Source organism: Ostrinia nubilalis, chromosome Z (genome assembly GCF_963855985.1).
Source record: "Ostrinia nubilalis chromosome Z, ilOstNubi1.1, whole genome shotgun sequence".
Classification (NCBI taxonomy): domain Eukaryota; kingdom Metazoa; phylum Arthropoda; class Insecta; order Lepidoptera; family Crambidae; genus Ostrinia; species Ostrinia nubilalis.
Genome location: NC_087119.1, coordinates 23,011,250 through 23,025,713, shown reverse-complemented (window position 1 = coordinate 23,025,713; position 14,464 = coordinate 23,011,250). Strand labels below are relative to the sequence as shown.

At 35.6% G+C, this 14,464-nt stretch overlaps 1 protein-coding gene and 1 long non-coding RNA gene across 2 annotated transcripts in view; one reads left to right on the top strand and one right to left on the bottom strand.

The window, feature by feature from the left end:
- The window catches only part of LOC135086711 (protein apterous-like), a 145,593-nt gene that overhangs the window by 75,606 nt on the left and 55,523 nt on the right, over nt 1-14,464 (top strand). The window lies entirely within an intron of this gene.
- LOC135086723 (uncharacterized) lies at nt 2,599-3,287 on the bottom strand. Its single transcript, XR_010260580.1, has 2 exons — nt 3,220-3,287; nt 2,599-3,134 (listed from the first exon to the last, which is right to left on the bottom strand). It is a non-coding gene; the product is annotated as an uncharacterized LOC135086723 (long non-coding RNA).

The following is a 14,464-nucleotide window of genomic DNA, read 5'->3' as shown; positions in this document are numbered from 1 at the left end:
AAAATAATACCTCATTATAATGAATACTAACGTGGCTGGAGGTACTTCACTTCAATTCATGAAAAACTATAAAACGTTTCTTACGTAAAAGCGCTGCTTTTATAACAAAGGTTATTCTTAATTGCCTTCCGATATCATAAATAAGATACACACCAATAACGGCCGAACTTGTCTATAGAAACACAAAAATTCATTCACTTCATTAAAATCGACATGTATAGCGGTTTCAAAAGGCAAAAAATTCACCGAGAACCGACTCAGAGTGAAGTTTACCGATTCTGAACAAGGTAGTTATTAATAAATTTAATAATAATTGGCTTAAGAACATCCACTACACTAATAAGTGACAGCCAATTAACTGATATTTCGAAACAATAACTTAAAAATAAGTACAGAAAGGCACGAGACGATCGCAAAATTAATTTTAAACAAAAACGCGGTACAAAATGACATCGTTCGTGGGGCTTGTTAGGGCATTACGCCCTTCGCATTTTAAATAGTCGACTGTCCTATAGCTGATGAATGGACGGATGCCCTGTCATTTTGGAACCTGTTTGCTTGTGTGCGAAATCTTGTTTGTAGAATTGTGGCTTTTCTGCTTCTGTCTTTGTGTTGGATGGACGATGTTTACCCAAGCTCAAATCTTAATTTGGGCGGAATATAATCTTTATTGTAAAATAACTCTTGAGTATGTCTAACGAAGGATGTGATTGGTGTAATTGGAACTTGAGTTTGAATTAGGACTTCAGTGTTGTTTCTCAATACTTATAACATTATTGTGCTTTTATAAGTTACTTGGTCAGGTGATAGCATTAAGCTTAAACCATCTTTAGAGAGCTCCTTAATATTGTGTTTATTCATGGGTGGTAATATTATAACCTAGTTTCTAATACAATACGCCGATTAGTTACAAGCCAGCCGAGCGTGAAATATCTCTTGGGTCTCCATTGCATAAAAATGCAGTTTAAAACACTTTGATTGATGAGAACTGTCGAACCGTAGCGAATGATGTTTTTTCAGGAGCGCTTTAGTGCCTATAATACTAGATTTATATGACCATCCATCACGTAGGCCACATTATTCACTAAAGGAATAGTTCCTTGCACTTTAGAAGTAGGCAAAGATGGATAACTCTTCAATAAGCTTTTCGTCTAAAGTGAGGAAAAATCTCTCTGACTTTGTTAACTGTCAAAATGTATGAGAAAAGGGGGAAAAACTAAGCTTATCTAATCTATTTGGATAGCTACTTTTTTTGCTCTTATTATCTATCTAGGCTTTATTAATAAGGGTTCAGTATAAAAGTAGTTTGAGTTCTAATTTGGTCAACCGCAGATGCGCTATGACACAACTCCGCGATAAACCCATCACGCTCCAAAGCGCACCTCTCCCTTGACAGTCGTAGATAACTTTTGGACGCGAGATATCGTTCGTTCCATTACCGTTCTCCGCTCGATCACTTCAGTGTATCGAGTGATACGCTGTACGTGTGAACGGGCGTGATAAGATACGGAGCAGTGACGCGAATACTAGTTCTCAGAGCTGGTTTCACGGCTCCTGGCTGGTTGGAGATAACGTTATTTCCTTGTTTTTAATTTCGTTATCGAATGGAATTTGAATCTCGAAAGTGGAATACGTTTAAATCTGAGTGTTTGAATCGAGAAAGGGAGAAGGGTTCCATTTGGTTTAAAAATAGAACGTGATGTTATTTTTATTTATTATCCAGCTAGCACCCATGAACTGGTACTCACCACACTTTGTTGTTTCCGTATGCGTTCAATTACTGGATATTATAATAAATTATCTGCTCACTTACGCCAGTATGAATAAAAGTGAACTCTTACATCTAATATGTATAATACTTTGTAGTATGTATAATTCTTAAATAAACATAAAAACCTTTGCAAAAAAGTTAGACAAAACAGTTCAGTAGAAAGAAAGTAGCAATCATGAATATAAAATTGTTAGAAACCCTGCAATTATTGCAAAGTTGATTTTCCGAGTCATTTGTTGAGGCCTCCACAAAAAGCTCGCGCGTGGCGTGAGCTTACAAAAAGCTTGCTATTAACCGAGTTGACCAGGTGTGTAAATGTGTGCTCAGAGCTTAGTGCATATACGTTGTGGGTATTGAAAATAGTGTGTTGAATTGAAACATTAATAACATATCTCGGATATTCAAAATGCTCAAATTAAAAAAAAAATATTGTCGAAAATATATTTATTTTCCTTTATTTATTTCTATGATGGAGGGAGAGTTCTGTTAGGGAAAAAACTTGTTAAACGCCCATAACGACAATCCATAACGTCAAAAAAATATAGTCAAATACGAAGGTTTAGGTAAGTACATGTTTTTTTTGTGTAAAATTGCTGTCAGATTCAGAACCTGTTAGATGTAAAATGTAATGTGCAATTTATGTGTGTTATATGTACCATGTACTACATACATTTTATATAGAGGAAGGGGTGGTAATTTGGAACCCTACTTTGTTTTTTGAATATTTAAATAAAACTATTTGACTAATCATCTTGAAAAGTGGCTTTGTATACTTCAAAACTTATTAGCTATTATATTAGGAACGATTAACAAAATAAAACAACTCGTTATAGGAAATAATTACCTTTATTGACTAAATGAAAAAAACGTGTTTTGAGTTTTGGTGCGGGTATTACGGAACCCGGGTTCCAAATTACAAGTATGAAACAAATTTATTTACAAAAATCACAAATATAATATTCTTTTTCGCATCCTGAGCAATCAATATGTGCCCACAACTCACAAGATTGGCACTGAATCCAAATTTCACCCTGTTGATTATTTGAGAAACATTCTGAACAAAAAATACAATAATCATCGTGGCTTGTGGGCTGAGCTTGTGTGGTATAATTTTCTGCCACCGCAGTTTTACCTGAAGAAACAGATGACATCGTAGTATCCGAAGAGGAAGATTCCCGCCTGTTCGAGCGAGGTCTAGAAGGGTTTGGCATACCCTGCCTTCCACTACGTCCCCGAGCTCTTCCTCGACCTTTTCCTCTCTGCGCTATAGATTTGATTGACTCCTCAAGTTGGTGTTTGTAGGGAGATCCAGTCAGCAAAGTAGCGGCAGGTAATTTGGAACCCGGTTCCATACTACCCGCACCTATAGGGTTCCAAATTCAAAATCTAACTAAATTAACAAATAACCAAGAAAATCACATCTAGTTAAAAGATACATTAAAACTTACCTTCGACAATCTAAACTAGTCTGTATGGACTCCCTATAACACGCACAGAATTTGTCTTATACTAAAAAAAACACTTTTTACAGTTTTTCCAACGGAGAGAAAAAAACGTTTGATTTTGACGTGAAATGTCAGCTGTGTGTGACAGATCAAATTCGATGCAAAATCGACGTTATTGGTAGCAAATATGCTCTATGGTATCAGTACAACGTAGTTACATAGTTTTTTGGTACATGTCACTGCCTGTTTCTGTGATATTAAAGGGTTCCAAAAAAACAGCAGGGTCCAAATTACCACCCCTTCCTCTACTAAATTTACCTCACTCTGAAAGAAAATCGCTATACCTATCTAAAGGTAATTTTGACGAGTAGTGTACGAAAGCCAATTAATATTTATTCTTATTTCAATGAATTGAATATAAAACAAATTAATTTGAATATTATGTAGATTTGCGGACCGTTAAGTGTTAATAAATCTGATTTTCATAGCGTTAATCTTTTATTGGTTCTTGCACGTGATTATTAATAATATTAATAAGCTGTTTTAATTGTGAGAGCTGTGGATTGTGGAATAAATAAAATAAATAGGTTATCGCGATGTTTAATAGCGCCTGAACGTTAAGTAGCAATTTTTATCAGTTTTTTTACTTACTTAAACTTTAGTTTAAACTTACTTTTGTTATAACAATGCGGCATAAATGACACAACAATCAGTTAACAGTCACTTTAACAATCGCTAAAATATTGATAGTGTTGTTATGAAAAATGTTAGACCAAACTGTGTTAAACACTTTGGTGTAACACGTTTTAAAAAATATGTTTTTTTAATTTGAAATAATTGTATTGGTAAACAATTAAAGAAAAAATCAACTTAACCCCTCAGTCCTAGTCCTAGGAGTTGCTCTTATAAATAACCAGGATAATCATAAAAACAATTCTAGTGTGGACCTAGTTTGTCCAAGGGAAAAGATGTCACCTGTCAACAGTCATTTTTTGTTAATGGAAAAAATCATTCCAATGCGCATGAGTGCATTAACTACCTTATGTCATCATTTCGGTGACACTCCCAACTGACCTAAAAAATCGTAGCCTTTGCATATTAAACCGCGTCATTTAAAGGCCGTAGCACATTTATCAACCCGGAAAGGGATCGTAACCGTATCAACTCGAGGCGGTTAGTATTCTTTGTATGAAACTCCACACTAACGCACACTTATCCGCGCCGTAACGTAAACGCCTCGCCTCACGATTGACAGTGCGCGAAGGGCGATGACAGCTCGCGAAAGGCGATACGGTGTTGATCCCTTTCAGAGTTGATAATAATATGCTATGACCTTAAAGCATATTATACTACCCGTTCGCGCTAAGATTGCCGGTCCGTGGAATGCGCGTCCCCTCCCCCAACCGCGATTAAACGCAATTAGTTAGTGATTAACGCAATTAATGTGTCTTATTTTACGCAAATACACAATTTTTATCTATATTAATAAATAAAAAATAGTTTCAATATAGTTTGCTATGGTTATAGACACTTCTCCTCGAGTGACGTCATATCGCCAGCGGCAAACTTATCGTGAACGGATAGTACATACCGTTGCCCAAATATTTGTATGCCTGTTTATAAATGGAAAGCGGTGGGCGCCGATAAGATCTTCGTACGTGTTGAGAAAATTCGAGTTTTGCACATCTGTTGGGTTGGGACTTGTGACATGGCTGTTAGGGCGTGCGCAGGCCAAAAAACTATGCGACATTCTTTAAACAAGCAGGTTAAAAGTAATCTTTTATAAAAGTACCTAGTTAAAGTTATTAGTTTAAATTAAAAATACGTCTGACTGGATGTGGGTAAATCGCGTAGCGTGGTCTCATAATCAGTTAGTACACATGTACAGTAAATTAACAGTTGTTTACAACTGCTTTATGCTGTCTCAAGCCTGGTATTATTGTATTTTTTTTACTACTTACCACTATTTAACATCGTTCGTTTCAGCCGAATGACGTCCACTGCTGGACAAAGGCCTCCACCAAGGATTTCCACAAAGACATACACTATTAACATAATCTAATAATATAAAAATGTGTTGGTAAGCGCATAACTCAACAACGCCTGGACCGATTATAACAAATTATTTTATATGTGGTCCAAGGATGTTTTTAAAAATTCTAATAATTTCCGGGAAAAACCCAGGCGAAGCGCGACCGGAAAGCTAGTCTATAATATAAAAATGAATCGTAAAATGTGTTGGCATAAGCGCATACTTAACTCAACAACGCCTGGACCAATTCTATCAATTATTTTTTATCTTTGAATTTATCTTATCTTTGAAGTCCTGGGAAGGTTTTTAGGGCGAGAAAAATTTGATTAATTTCCGGGAAAACCCCGGGCGATGCCGCGGGCGGAAAGCTATATAAAAGTTTCTTTAGTGTAAAAAATGTCCACGTTTGCAGAGGGCCTTAGTTGCACAATTTGTATGCGCGCGCGCTGACGTCGATAGTAAACGCATGACCTCGCCAATTTAAGTCGGGCAACTTTGACACCGCGACCTAAGATTGTTTTAGATGAACAATAAGGAAAGTCACTTTAAAATGATGTTTTCTGATTTTGTGACGAGCCCTTTAGACCTTTTATATCAACATTATATGGATAGAAATTTAAACAAGCATCAATTTGCATTCATTTTATGTCTGTCTTATTTTCGACTCCTCCTGCCATAGTGCTGCCTGCAAGTGCTTGCAATCAGCTCACCTACTAACTTGTTAACAGATACTATGGTGCAATAAGCATTAAATTGATCTCGTTGGTAATTAGCCAAAAACGAAATCTGAAAAATTGGTGTAGAGTAATTCTCGTTCGGATATTCGTCAACCCGGGATTCTCGGGCGCATACTAGTCAGTGATAAATTTGTCAGCGCTCATTCCCAGTGTTAAAGGGCGCGAACCGCAGGTAACCGCCATCAATCCGTCTAATTTGGCCCAGCTGAAGGGGGACGAGAATAGCCCGCCTCCCTTACTACAAGTTTCAGGTCTACTCGATATCTACGCATCGGTTTTAATTTTAAGTCGAGCTCGATTCGAGTACAATGCATAGGAAAGAATAAAAATGTGAATATTGTTCAGATCTCCAAAGGTTACATTAAAGCATTCAGAAAAACACTTACCTATTATTTTACAAAACATTGTCAGATGCAAAGTTAGTTATAAGTAACAACTACATGCATATGGTACCTATACACTTCAGCAACAGCAATTAAGAGGGCTAAAAAACTATTAAATAAAATGGTGTAAAGAAGTCCTTATGCTTGTTCAAGTCGGTTAGATTTGTTCAAGCATGTGAACTATAAATTATTAATAAATGAAAATAAATATACCTTAGTTAGCTTTCTTTTCCTGGTAATTTCAGATAATTTTCAGCTACAACAATGCATTTTTCGATTTATGGCCGCCCCGTATTCATCGTCATTGGTTTTCATTCGAGTATTGGCATTCGAATGATCTCGAATGTTCAGTTGAACTCTATCAAGTTACGAAATTAATAACGAAGAGCCGGCCGATGTCAAAATTTTATCGACACCTATCAGTCAAATATAACGGGCTGCATTACGTACCTGCTTCCGAAAATAATTTTGAGTTAGCACTAATAACGTTGTTGAAATAGGTGATAGTGCTCTATTAAGCTTTGAAGTAGTTATTGTCTCTGAAAAAAAAAAAGGTTTTTGTTAATTGAACCCTTTTTACCCGACTGCGTTTTAACGATATTTATAATAAGCAATAATTTCATGTTATATTGATATAAATTACACAATTAAGCATTTATTTTAATAAGTTTTTTTGTCGACAATCTTATCCATAATGGACTACTTTCAAGAATACAAAAACCCAGAGCAAGCATCTGGAGTACTTATTGTTACAGAAGACAGACGAAATAACATTTTGTAGTAAAATGATGTCCAATTTAAAGAATAAACCGATAAATGTTTGTATTCTATAATAAAATAATTGCTCATTTATTTTAGACGATAATTCGAAAGTGTGCTTTCTGAAATCCAAATAAATGTCACAGGAACACAATTAAATAATTTGTGGTAATATTAAAAGAACGTAAAAACCTAATTATAATTGTACTTATCACGAGAACTTATAAACTTGCTAAATTATAAAATAAAGAGCTTTTGTTCCGTTCTCTCATTTTAGCAGTTTTATTAAGGAAAATGAATTACACGTTTGTCCGACATTTATTGGAAATAAATGAGATCGTATTTTATGGATGTTAATAAAAGCTGGTTTATTTTAACCATAGTTATTACTTACCTTTCCCGCTTTCTTTGCCGGATTGCAAAATAAATATTTCGTGTAAATAAAAGCTAATAAGGAAATGTATGTATGTTACAGGAAATTTATAGTCCAGTCAATGAATGCCTTAACGACGGTGTAGAGAGAAATCCGTGGAACACAATTTCTGACCTCGGGACTTTATTTAGACTAGTTAGGAGGTGAACATAGGAAAAGTCCCCGCCCTTAGCCCTTGAGCCGGCGGGGAGAGGGGGGTTTAAAGGTACTACTTTTCGGTTTTTCGCTTAATCCTCGGAAACTATGCGTCCTAGTGACATGACTACTATGAACCAAAAAAAGCTTATTCAATGTGCTACAGGTGAGACGGTCAAGTTTTTCTATGTCTTTTATAGTTTTCACGGCATCTGCTCTAGAAGGTCTGCAATATTGGAAATTTTATTTTTGTCTTACATGTTCCCATCAGGAGAAAATTGACTAAATGAACATTAGGCCAACATTTTAGACATGCGGGAGCATGTTAAGCCTAGTTCCAGGGAGGGGACTGCACCGTGCGTATATTTAGACGACCCAATTGGAGCCACTTTTGACTCCTCATCACTCAAAAACTACGGTGCATTAACATTTCAAATTTGGCTCATGTGTTGAGACTTGCAATGTAAACATCAGCTTCAAATTTCATAAATATACCTCAAATGGTTATTTAGGTATTGACGTTCAAACATCGACATTTAGAACACTAACATCTATCTATCACCTGTGAAATGTAAAAATTTACTGGTTTTTTATTTGTTCCTTTGTATTTACACATCTACCTATCTGGATGCCAAATTTGAACCTTCAAGGTCATCTGGAAGTTGTTAGAATTTGGTCTATAGGTCAGATATGTAGATTTTTAGACGTCAATACCTAAAGAACCGTTTGAGGTATATTTTATGAAAGGACATTGTCAGAAACCGCCTTAGATTCCTGGGCACAGCAGTAAAGTATCAAAATTAATCTCTTACTTTTTGAATACTTAAATATTAATTAGATTGTAACGGACACTTGAGGATTAAAAAATGAAATAATAAAAGTATTTTATATGTATTCCATAATACTATGACGACATCCGGACATTTTGGGCGTGGCCTGCTCCATATCCTATGAAGTTCCATAATTTGTGTCGATAAAATCTATGTAAAATCGGCACAAGGCAATGCCGTACTTCATTGTTAGGAATCCATGTAATAGTGATGTTGACTGCGGTCATCATAGACAATAAGATACCGATCTTGTAAATAAAATAAATCGTCCAAATTGCTACAGTATGACTAGATTTTAATTAAAAGTTAAAAATATATTGCACGATACTACAAGAAGCTATCTAATGTGTCCAACTGGTCGAAGGTCATGAATAAAATAAAAAGAATTGTGATCATAACACTGATATAGACAATGACAACAATATGGGATCATCTTTAATATATCTGTTACAGTTTCAAAATTCGATAAAAAATCCATTGCCGCTTAAAGTGAGAGAAATGTCTAAAGTTCTAATAGAATTGAAAGTTTTATTCGCTCAAAATGCTTATAACAATAATTGGTAATACATTTCAAATATTAAGTACCTTTATAATGTATCGATAGAACCAAAATGATATCCTCTCAGCTTGGAAAGGGAAAACCCAGGATTGGGGGAGCGCTCCAGGCAATTTTTAGAACATTTCATAGGTGGTAGTAAATAATATTTATTTTATTATTAAAATTGAATATTTTGATATTGATAAAATTGAATATATCTTTCGATTCAAATACCGAATATTTTTCAATCGATAATAATTATCGAGAATTGTTAATAATATTCAATTAAAAGTTGTTCAATCCCTAGTCATGCATAGACTAAGACGGTAACCATGGAGATAGTTAGTTTGGTAAGTCACGTGTTAAATGTCAAGAGTGGAAAGTAAACATAGGATTCATGTTATTTATTTACGTGCAAAATGTAAGTAAGTAAATCATAAAAGTGGAACGCCGAGCTATTTCCAAAACCCGTCCAATATTATAATACAATTTGGCTGCGACAACTACAACACAGAACATCTCCCAAATCGATGTGCATAAAATAATATAATACAATACTAGTAAGTAAGAGGTTATGATAACAATATTGCTATCAATAAGTTTATAAAATTGGTCCGCCAGGAATAATTGTTCTTACATAAAGATTTGTGTCATTTAGAACCTAGAAAGTATTATTTCGGCACTGTTGATCTAACGGCGAACAATGTATGGAGAACGAACATTGTCCTTTAAAGCTGACGTGTATCTTGCAAGTCTCAACACATGAGCCAAAGTGTTTATGCACCGTAGTTTTTGAGTGATGAGGAGTCAAAAGTGGCTCCAATTGGGTCGTCTAAATATACGCATGGTGCAGTCCCCTCCCTGGAACTAGGCTTAACATGCTCCGGCATGTCTAAAATGTTTGCTTAATGTTGGTTTAGTCGATTTTCTCCTGATGGGAACATGTAAGACAAAAATAAAATTTCCAATATTACAGACCTTCTAGAGCAGATGCCGTGAAAACTATAAAAGATAGAGAAAAACTTGACCGTCTCACCTGTAGCAAATTAAATAAGCTTTTTTTGGTTCATAGTAGTCATGTCACTAGGACGCATAGTTTCCGAGGATTAAGCGAAAAACCGAAAAGTGTTACCTTTAAACCCCCCTCACCCCACCGGCTCAAGGGCTAAGGGCGGGGACTTTTGCTATGTTCACCTCCTAACTAGTCTAAATAAAGTCCCGAAGTCAGAATTTGTGTTCCACGGATTTCCATCTATAATGCTTTATTGACTTTTTGGATGGATTTTCCGCTGAATTCAAACACTCAGAAGACAAAGACTAAATTATATAAAAACTAGCGGCCGCCCGCGACTTTGTACGCGTGGATCCCGTTTTACCCCCTTAGGGGTGGAATTTCGTAAAATCCTTTCTTAGCGGATGCCTACGTCATAACATCTACCTGCATGCCAAATTTCAGCCAGATCCGTCCAGTGGTTTGGGCTGTGCGTTGATAGCGGCCGCCCGCGACTTCGTACTCGTGGATCCCGTTTTACCCCCTTAGGGATGGAGCTTCGTAAAATCCTTTCTTAGCGGATAACTACGTCATAACATCTACCTGCATGCCAAATTTCAGCCCGATCCGTCCAGTGGTTTGGGCTGTGCGTTGATAGATCACTATGGTCAGTGTCAGTATATTTCCGTCATACATGATTTCTATATGTCAACGTGAAATTGTGAACTCTGTCAGTTTATAATATAACTCGTTAGATTGTAAACTAACAGTGGGTTAGGTTAGGTTAGATTGTAATTTAACTACGTCAGATTATAATCTGACGGAATTCACAATTTTACGGTGTCATATATAACTTTAACCATTAGGCTGCACACGCGACGGAAGCTTAAAAAATGGAGTAACTTCTCCTGTTTTCCCAAAATTTCCCTTCACTACTCTGCTCCTAGTATACTATAACCTGCCCAGGAGTATGAAGAATAATTGTACCTACCAAGTTTCGTTAAAATCCGTCGAGTAGTTTTTGTTTCTATAAGGAACATACAGACAGACAGACAAAAATTTTACTGATTGCATTTTTGGCATCAGTATCGATCACTAATCACCCTGATAGATATTTTTAAAATATATTTCATGTACAGAATTTGACCTCTCTACAGATTTATTATAAGTATACATAGATAATAAAACATAGACACTGCACTGCTCAAGGCCTTTTTAATTTTTAATAAAAAAGTATTTAAATCAGTTAAGTTAAGGAAAAGGAATCAGGGGACTACGAATTGATGATTTTTGTAATCTCTACGCTCTCAATGTAGAGCGAGTGTCAAATGGTAGCGGCGAGCAACAATCGCGGTCGCGGCCTATTGGGCGGCGAGGCGATTACGCGCTGCCAGCGCCATCTGTCGGCGACGGCTAATCAATCGTCGCGCGCTTGTCTACTGGCGTTTTTTATGGCACAGTGGGCACGTCAGATTCAGAAGGACCGCTCAGGAAAAAAGTAAGGAAAACTATTAATACTGTTTTTATCCAACACACCGTAGGACAGAAAATCAGTCATCGGATGTGTTTGATTACTGAAACTTTTTATGTGCACAGTGGGCACGTCAGATTATTATTGTTCACTGTGTTCTTTATATTAATTCAATACCTTTAATGTAGATAGGTAAAGTGGATCTCTCACTTAGGGTTGCCAACTTTTCTTTCAAAATATAAAGTATATCAGAGGTCGGAGAAGGAAAACAGACAGTATTAAAAAAAAAACAAACAGTATAGCTCTACAACGCGTACTTAAATGTGGTGTTGGGCATTTACTTTTAAAAATATCTATGGATACTAGTGATGCTAGCTGAAAACAGTATTTTGTATACTTTATTTTTGTTCAACAGTAAAAAGTATAATTTAGTGAAAAACAGTATAATACTGTTCAAAACAGTATAGTTGGCAACCCTACTCTCACTAGCTGAATCTGAATTAAAACACTTGTTCAATTAAGTAGGTAAGTATCATTTTCGTTTTTGCAATTACAATTAATTAATATTATAAGTTAAATATCAGTTAGCACTAAATAAAAATAAACCGTCCGAGTTCCAGGAACACTAAATTAACTCTTTAATTTCCAGCTACCTAACAACGTAATTGAACAAAAAAATCCCCGTTTGAAAAAAATGCAGTCGGCGTTTTCCAAAGAGTAATTAACAGAAATGACACACCGTTGCAAATTCAACAGTTTCTGCATAACTTCGCTACACCTCAGACCGTGGCTCTATAAATTCGCACCGTGACGCGATGGCCGATAAGGCCGCGGCCGCAAGAAAGCGGTGAGTAGAACATGCATTGTTCAACTTATTTATTCAAACGTTATGCGAAGATGCCGCGATTACTAATCGAGTTATCACTTGGTGCTCGAGTGATTTGTAGGCTTGTTCTAATTGAGTCACGTGGGTGTACAATTAAATTTGCGATTAATTAAAATTTTCAAATTATGTTCCGCAATCATGCTGAATTACATTATTGGTAATCACTCTTGGCGTAATTTCGCGGGATGTTTAACCATCTTAGTTTTTTCGATAGCGCATTTAATTAAAAGTAATTTCGTTATAAGAGCAATAACGCCGTGAAATTATTTGAAAAAGTAAACAGACATGTTTGTTATAATTTTATTACGATAGTGAAGAACATTTTTCATGAGTTACATTCACTTCACTAACTTTGTTTTAAATTAAGCCTTTTATCTACTTTCGTTTGTAATGACACCTACTCGTAGAGGCGAGAAATCGTAAAATACTTACCGACTTAATTTGCTTTAAATTGCTTTTTTTACACAGAGTTCGGACACTCAAAAGCAGACCTGAAATACCAACATAAACATTAATCTACTTAAAACTGGCCAAAGAGAACAAAAATTTAAAAAGAAATTAAACACAAACAATAGTCCAGTGTCACGCGCCATAACGAGGATCAAATTAAAACTTGGTACCGTTTCCGAAACCGATACCCTTTTGGTACCGCTGCCGTGATACTAAAACAAGGGTTGGCCATTTTTAACGATATTTATTCAACTTTTACAATAATGTGCTTCGATGTGATTCCATTTATTCAAAATAAATAATGTATGCTACCAAAAGTACTAAACATAATTATTATCCTAGGTGATATTAGAGACAATAACATAATAAATTAGCGCGAAATTCGATACGGGATTAGAGTTAGCATGATTGCATCCAAATTAGTGATAATTGGCATAAATTAATTAACTGCTGTGAACAGTTCAACCGACCTTGTTACAAGAGGCTCTCCTCACGTTGCAATTAACTTATAACTATTATTGTCACTTTATTATTCCAAAATTATTATTGGTGAATTTTCAATATTCTGACCGAAAATATTTTCAAATTATGTCATAGAATTAATGTTATTATTTCACAAACAAAAACTTAATTCATCCCGTTGAAAAGATAATCTCATTTTATAAGTTTCTAATTCTAATAAACTTCCCACAGCTAGATAATAGTTTTATCTGAATGAAATAAACTCCTATTTCCTTTGATCAAAGATAGGTTAACTTTCCCAGGGACTAACTTAGCCATCGCTGTGTATTGAGTACACAAGCGTACCTAACTAGAGCTACGAGCCGTCCTAATGTTTAACTTGGATTTTTCATGCTCACTTAAGTTTAACGGTAAAGGGTATATTTTAAGAGCGATACTCTGTTTGTACTTATTTAGAGATAGTGTTACCTACATTTTAAAGTGATGCTGAAATTTTTTATTGGTGTTATATTTTTGGTTTCTTTTTCAACAGTGACCAACCCTACTCCTAAAATTGGTTGAACGCAAGAAACGAGGCGATTGGTCACGCACACCCGCGGTATATTTGTTCGCGATATGTCACGCAGCACATAACACGCTTGCGCACCCGTAAATACCGATACCGATACCAAAGCCGATACTTTACGGCTTACGGTATCGGAACGTTCATTTGTCACGGCGCGTTTGACACCCGACACTGTCGTTAGGTTATTTTTTAATGGCACGTAAAGTGAACAAAGTTGCCGACTTATCAAGTTGGTGCTATGTGATAAACATTTGTGTTGGTTAGTAATACAGGCTCGAGTCGCGGTTCATGTAAAATCAGTAAAAAATCGACTAGAAAATATTATCTTTAAAATATAAAAATATTCCTTCAGGCAGTGTAGTCGTAGCGCATCTGAAATATTTGAACAGTGAAACGTAAAAAATTAAAGTGAAAATCATTGCGTTCAACTGATATTTACTGTGTCTACGAAAAATGTTAAAGATTTTCGTTTTTATTTTGAATAAGGAAGAAGAAGAATAAATATCAATTCTAGTGTAAAAGCACACTATCGTGCGGTACGGATTAAAATTGAAATTGTTGCTATTTTATTTTAAG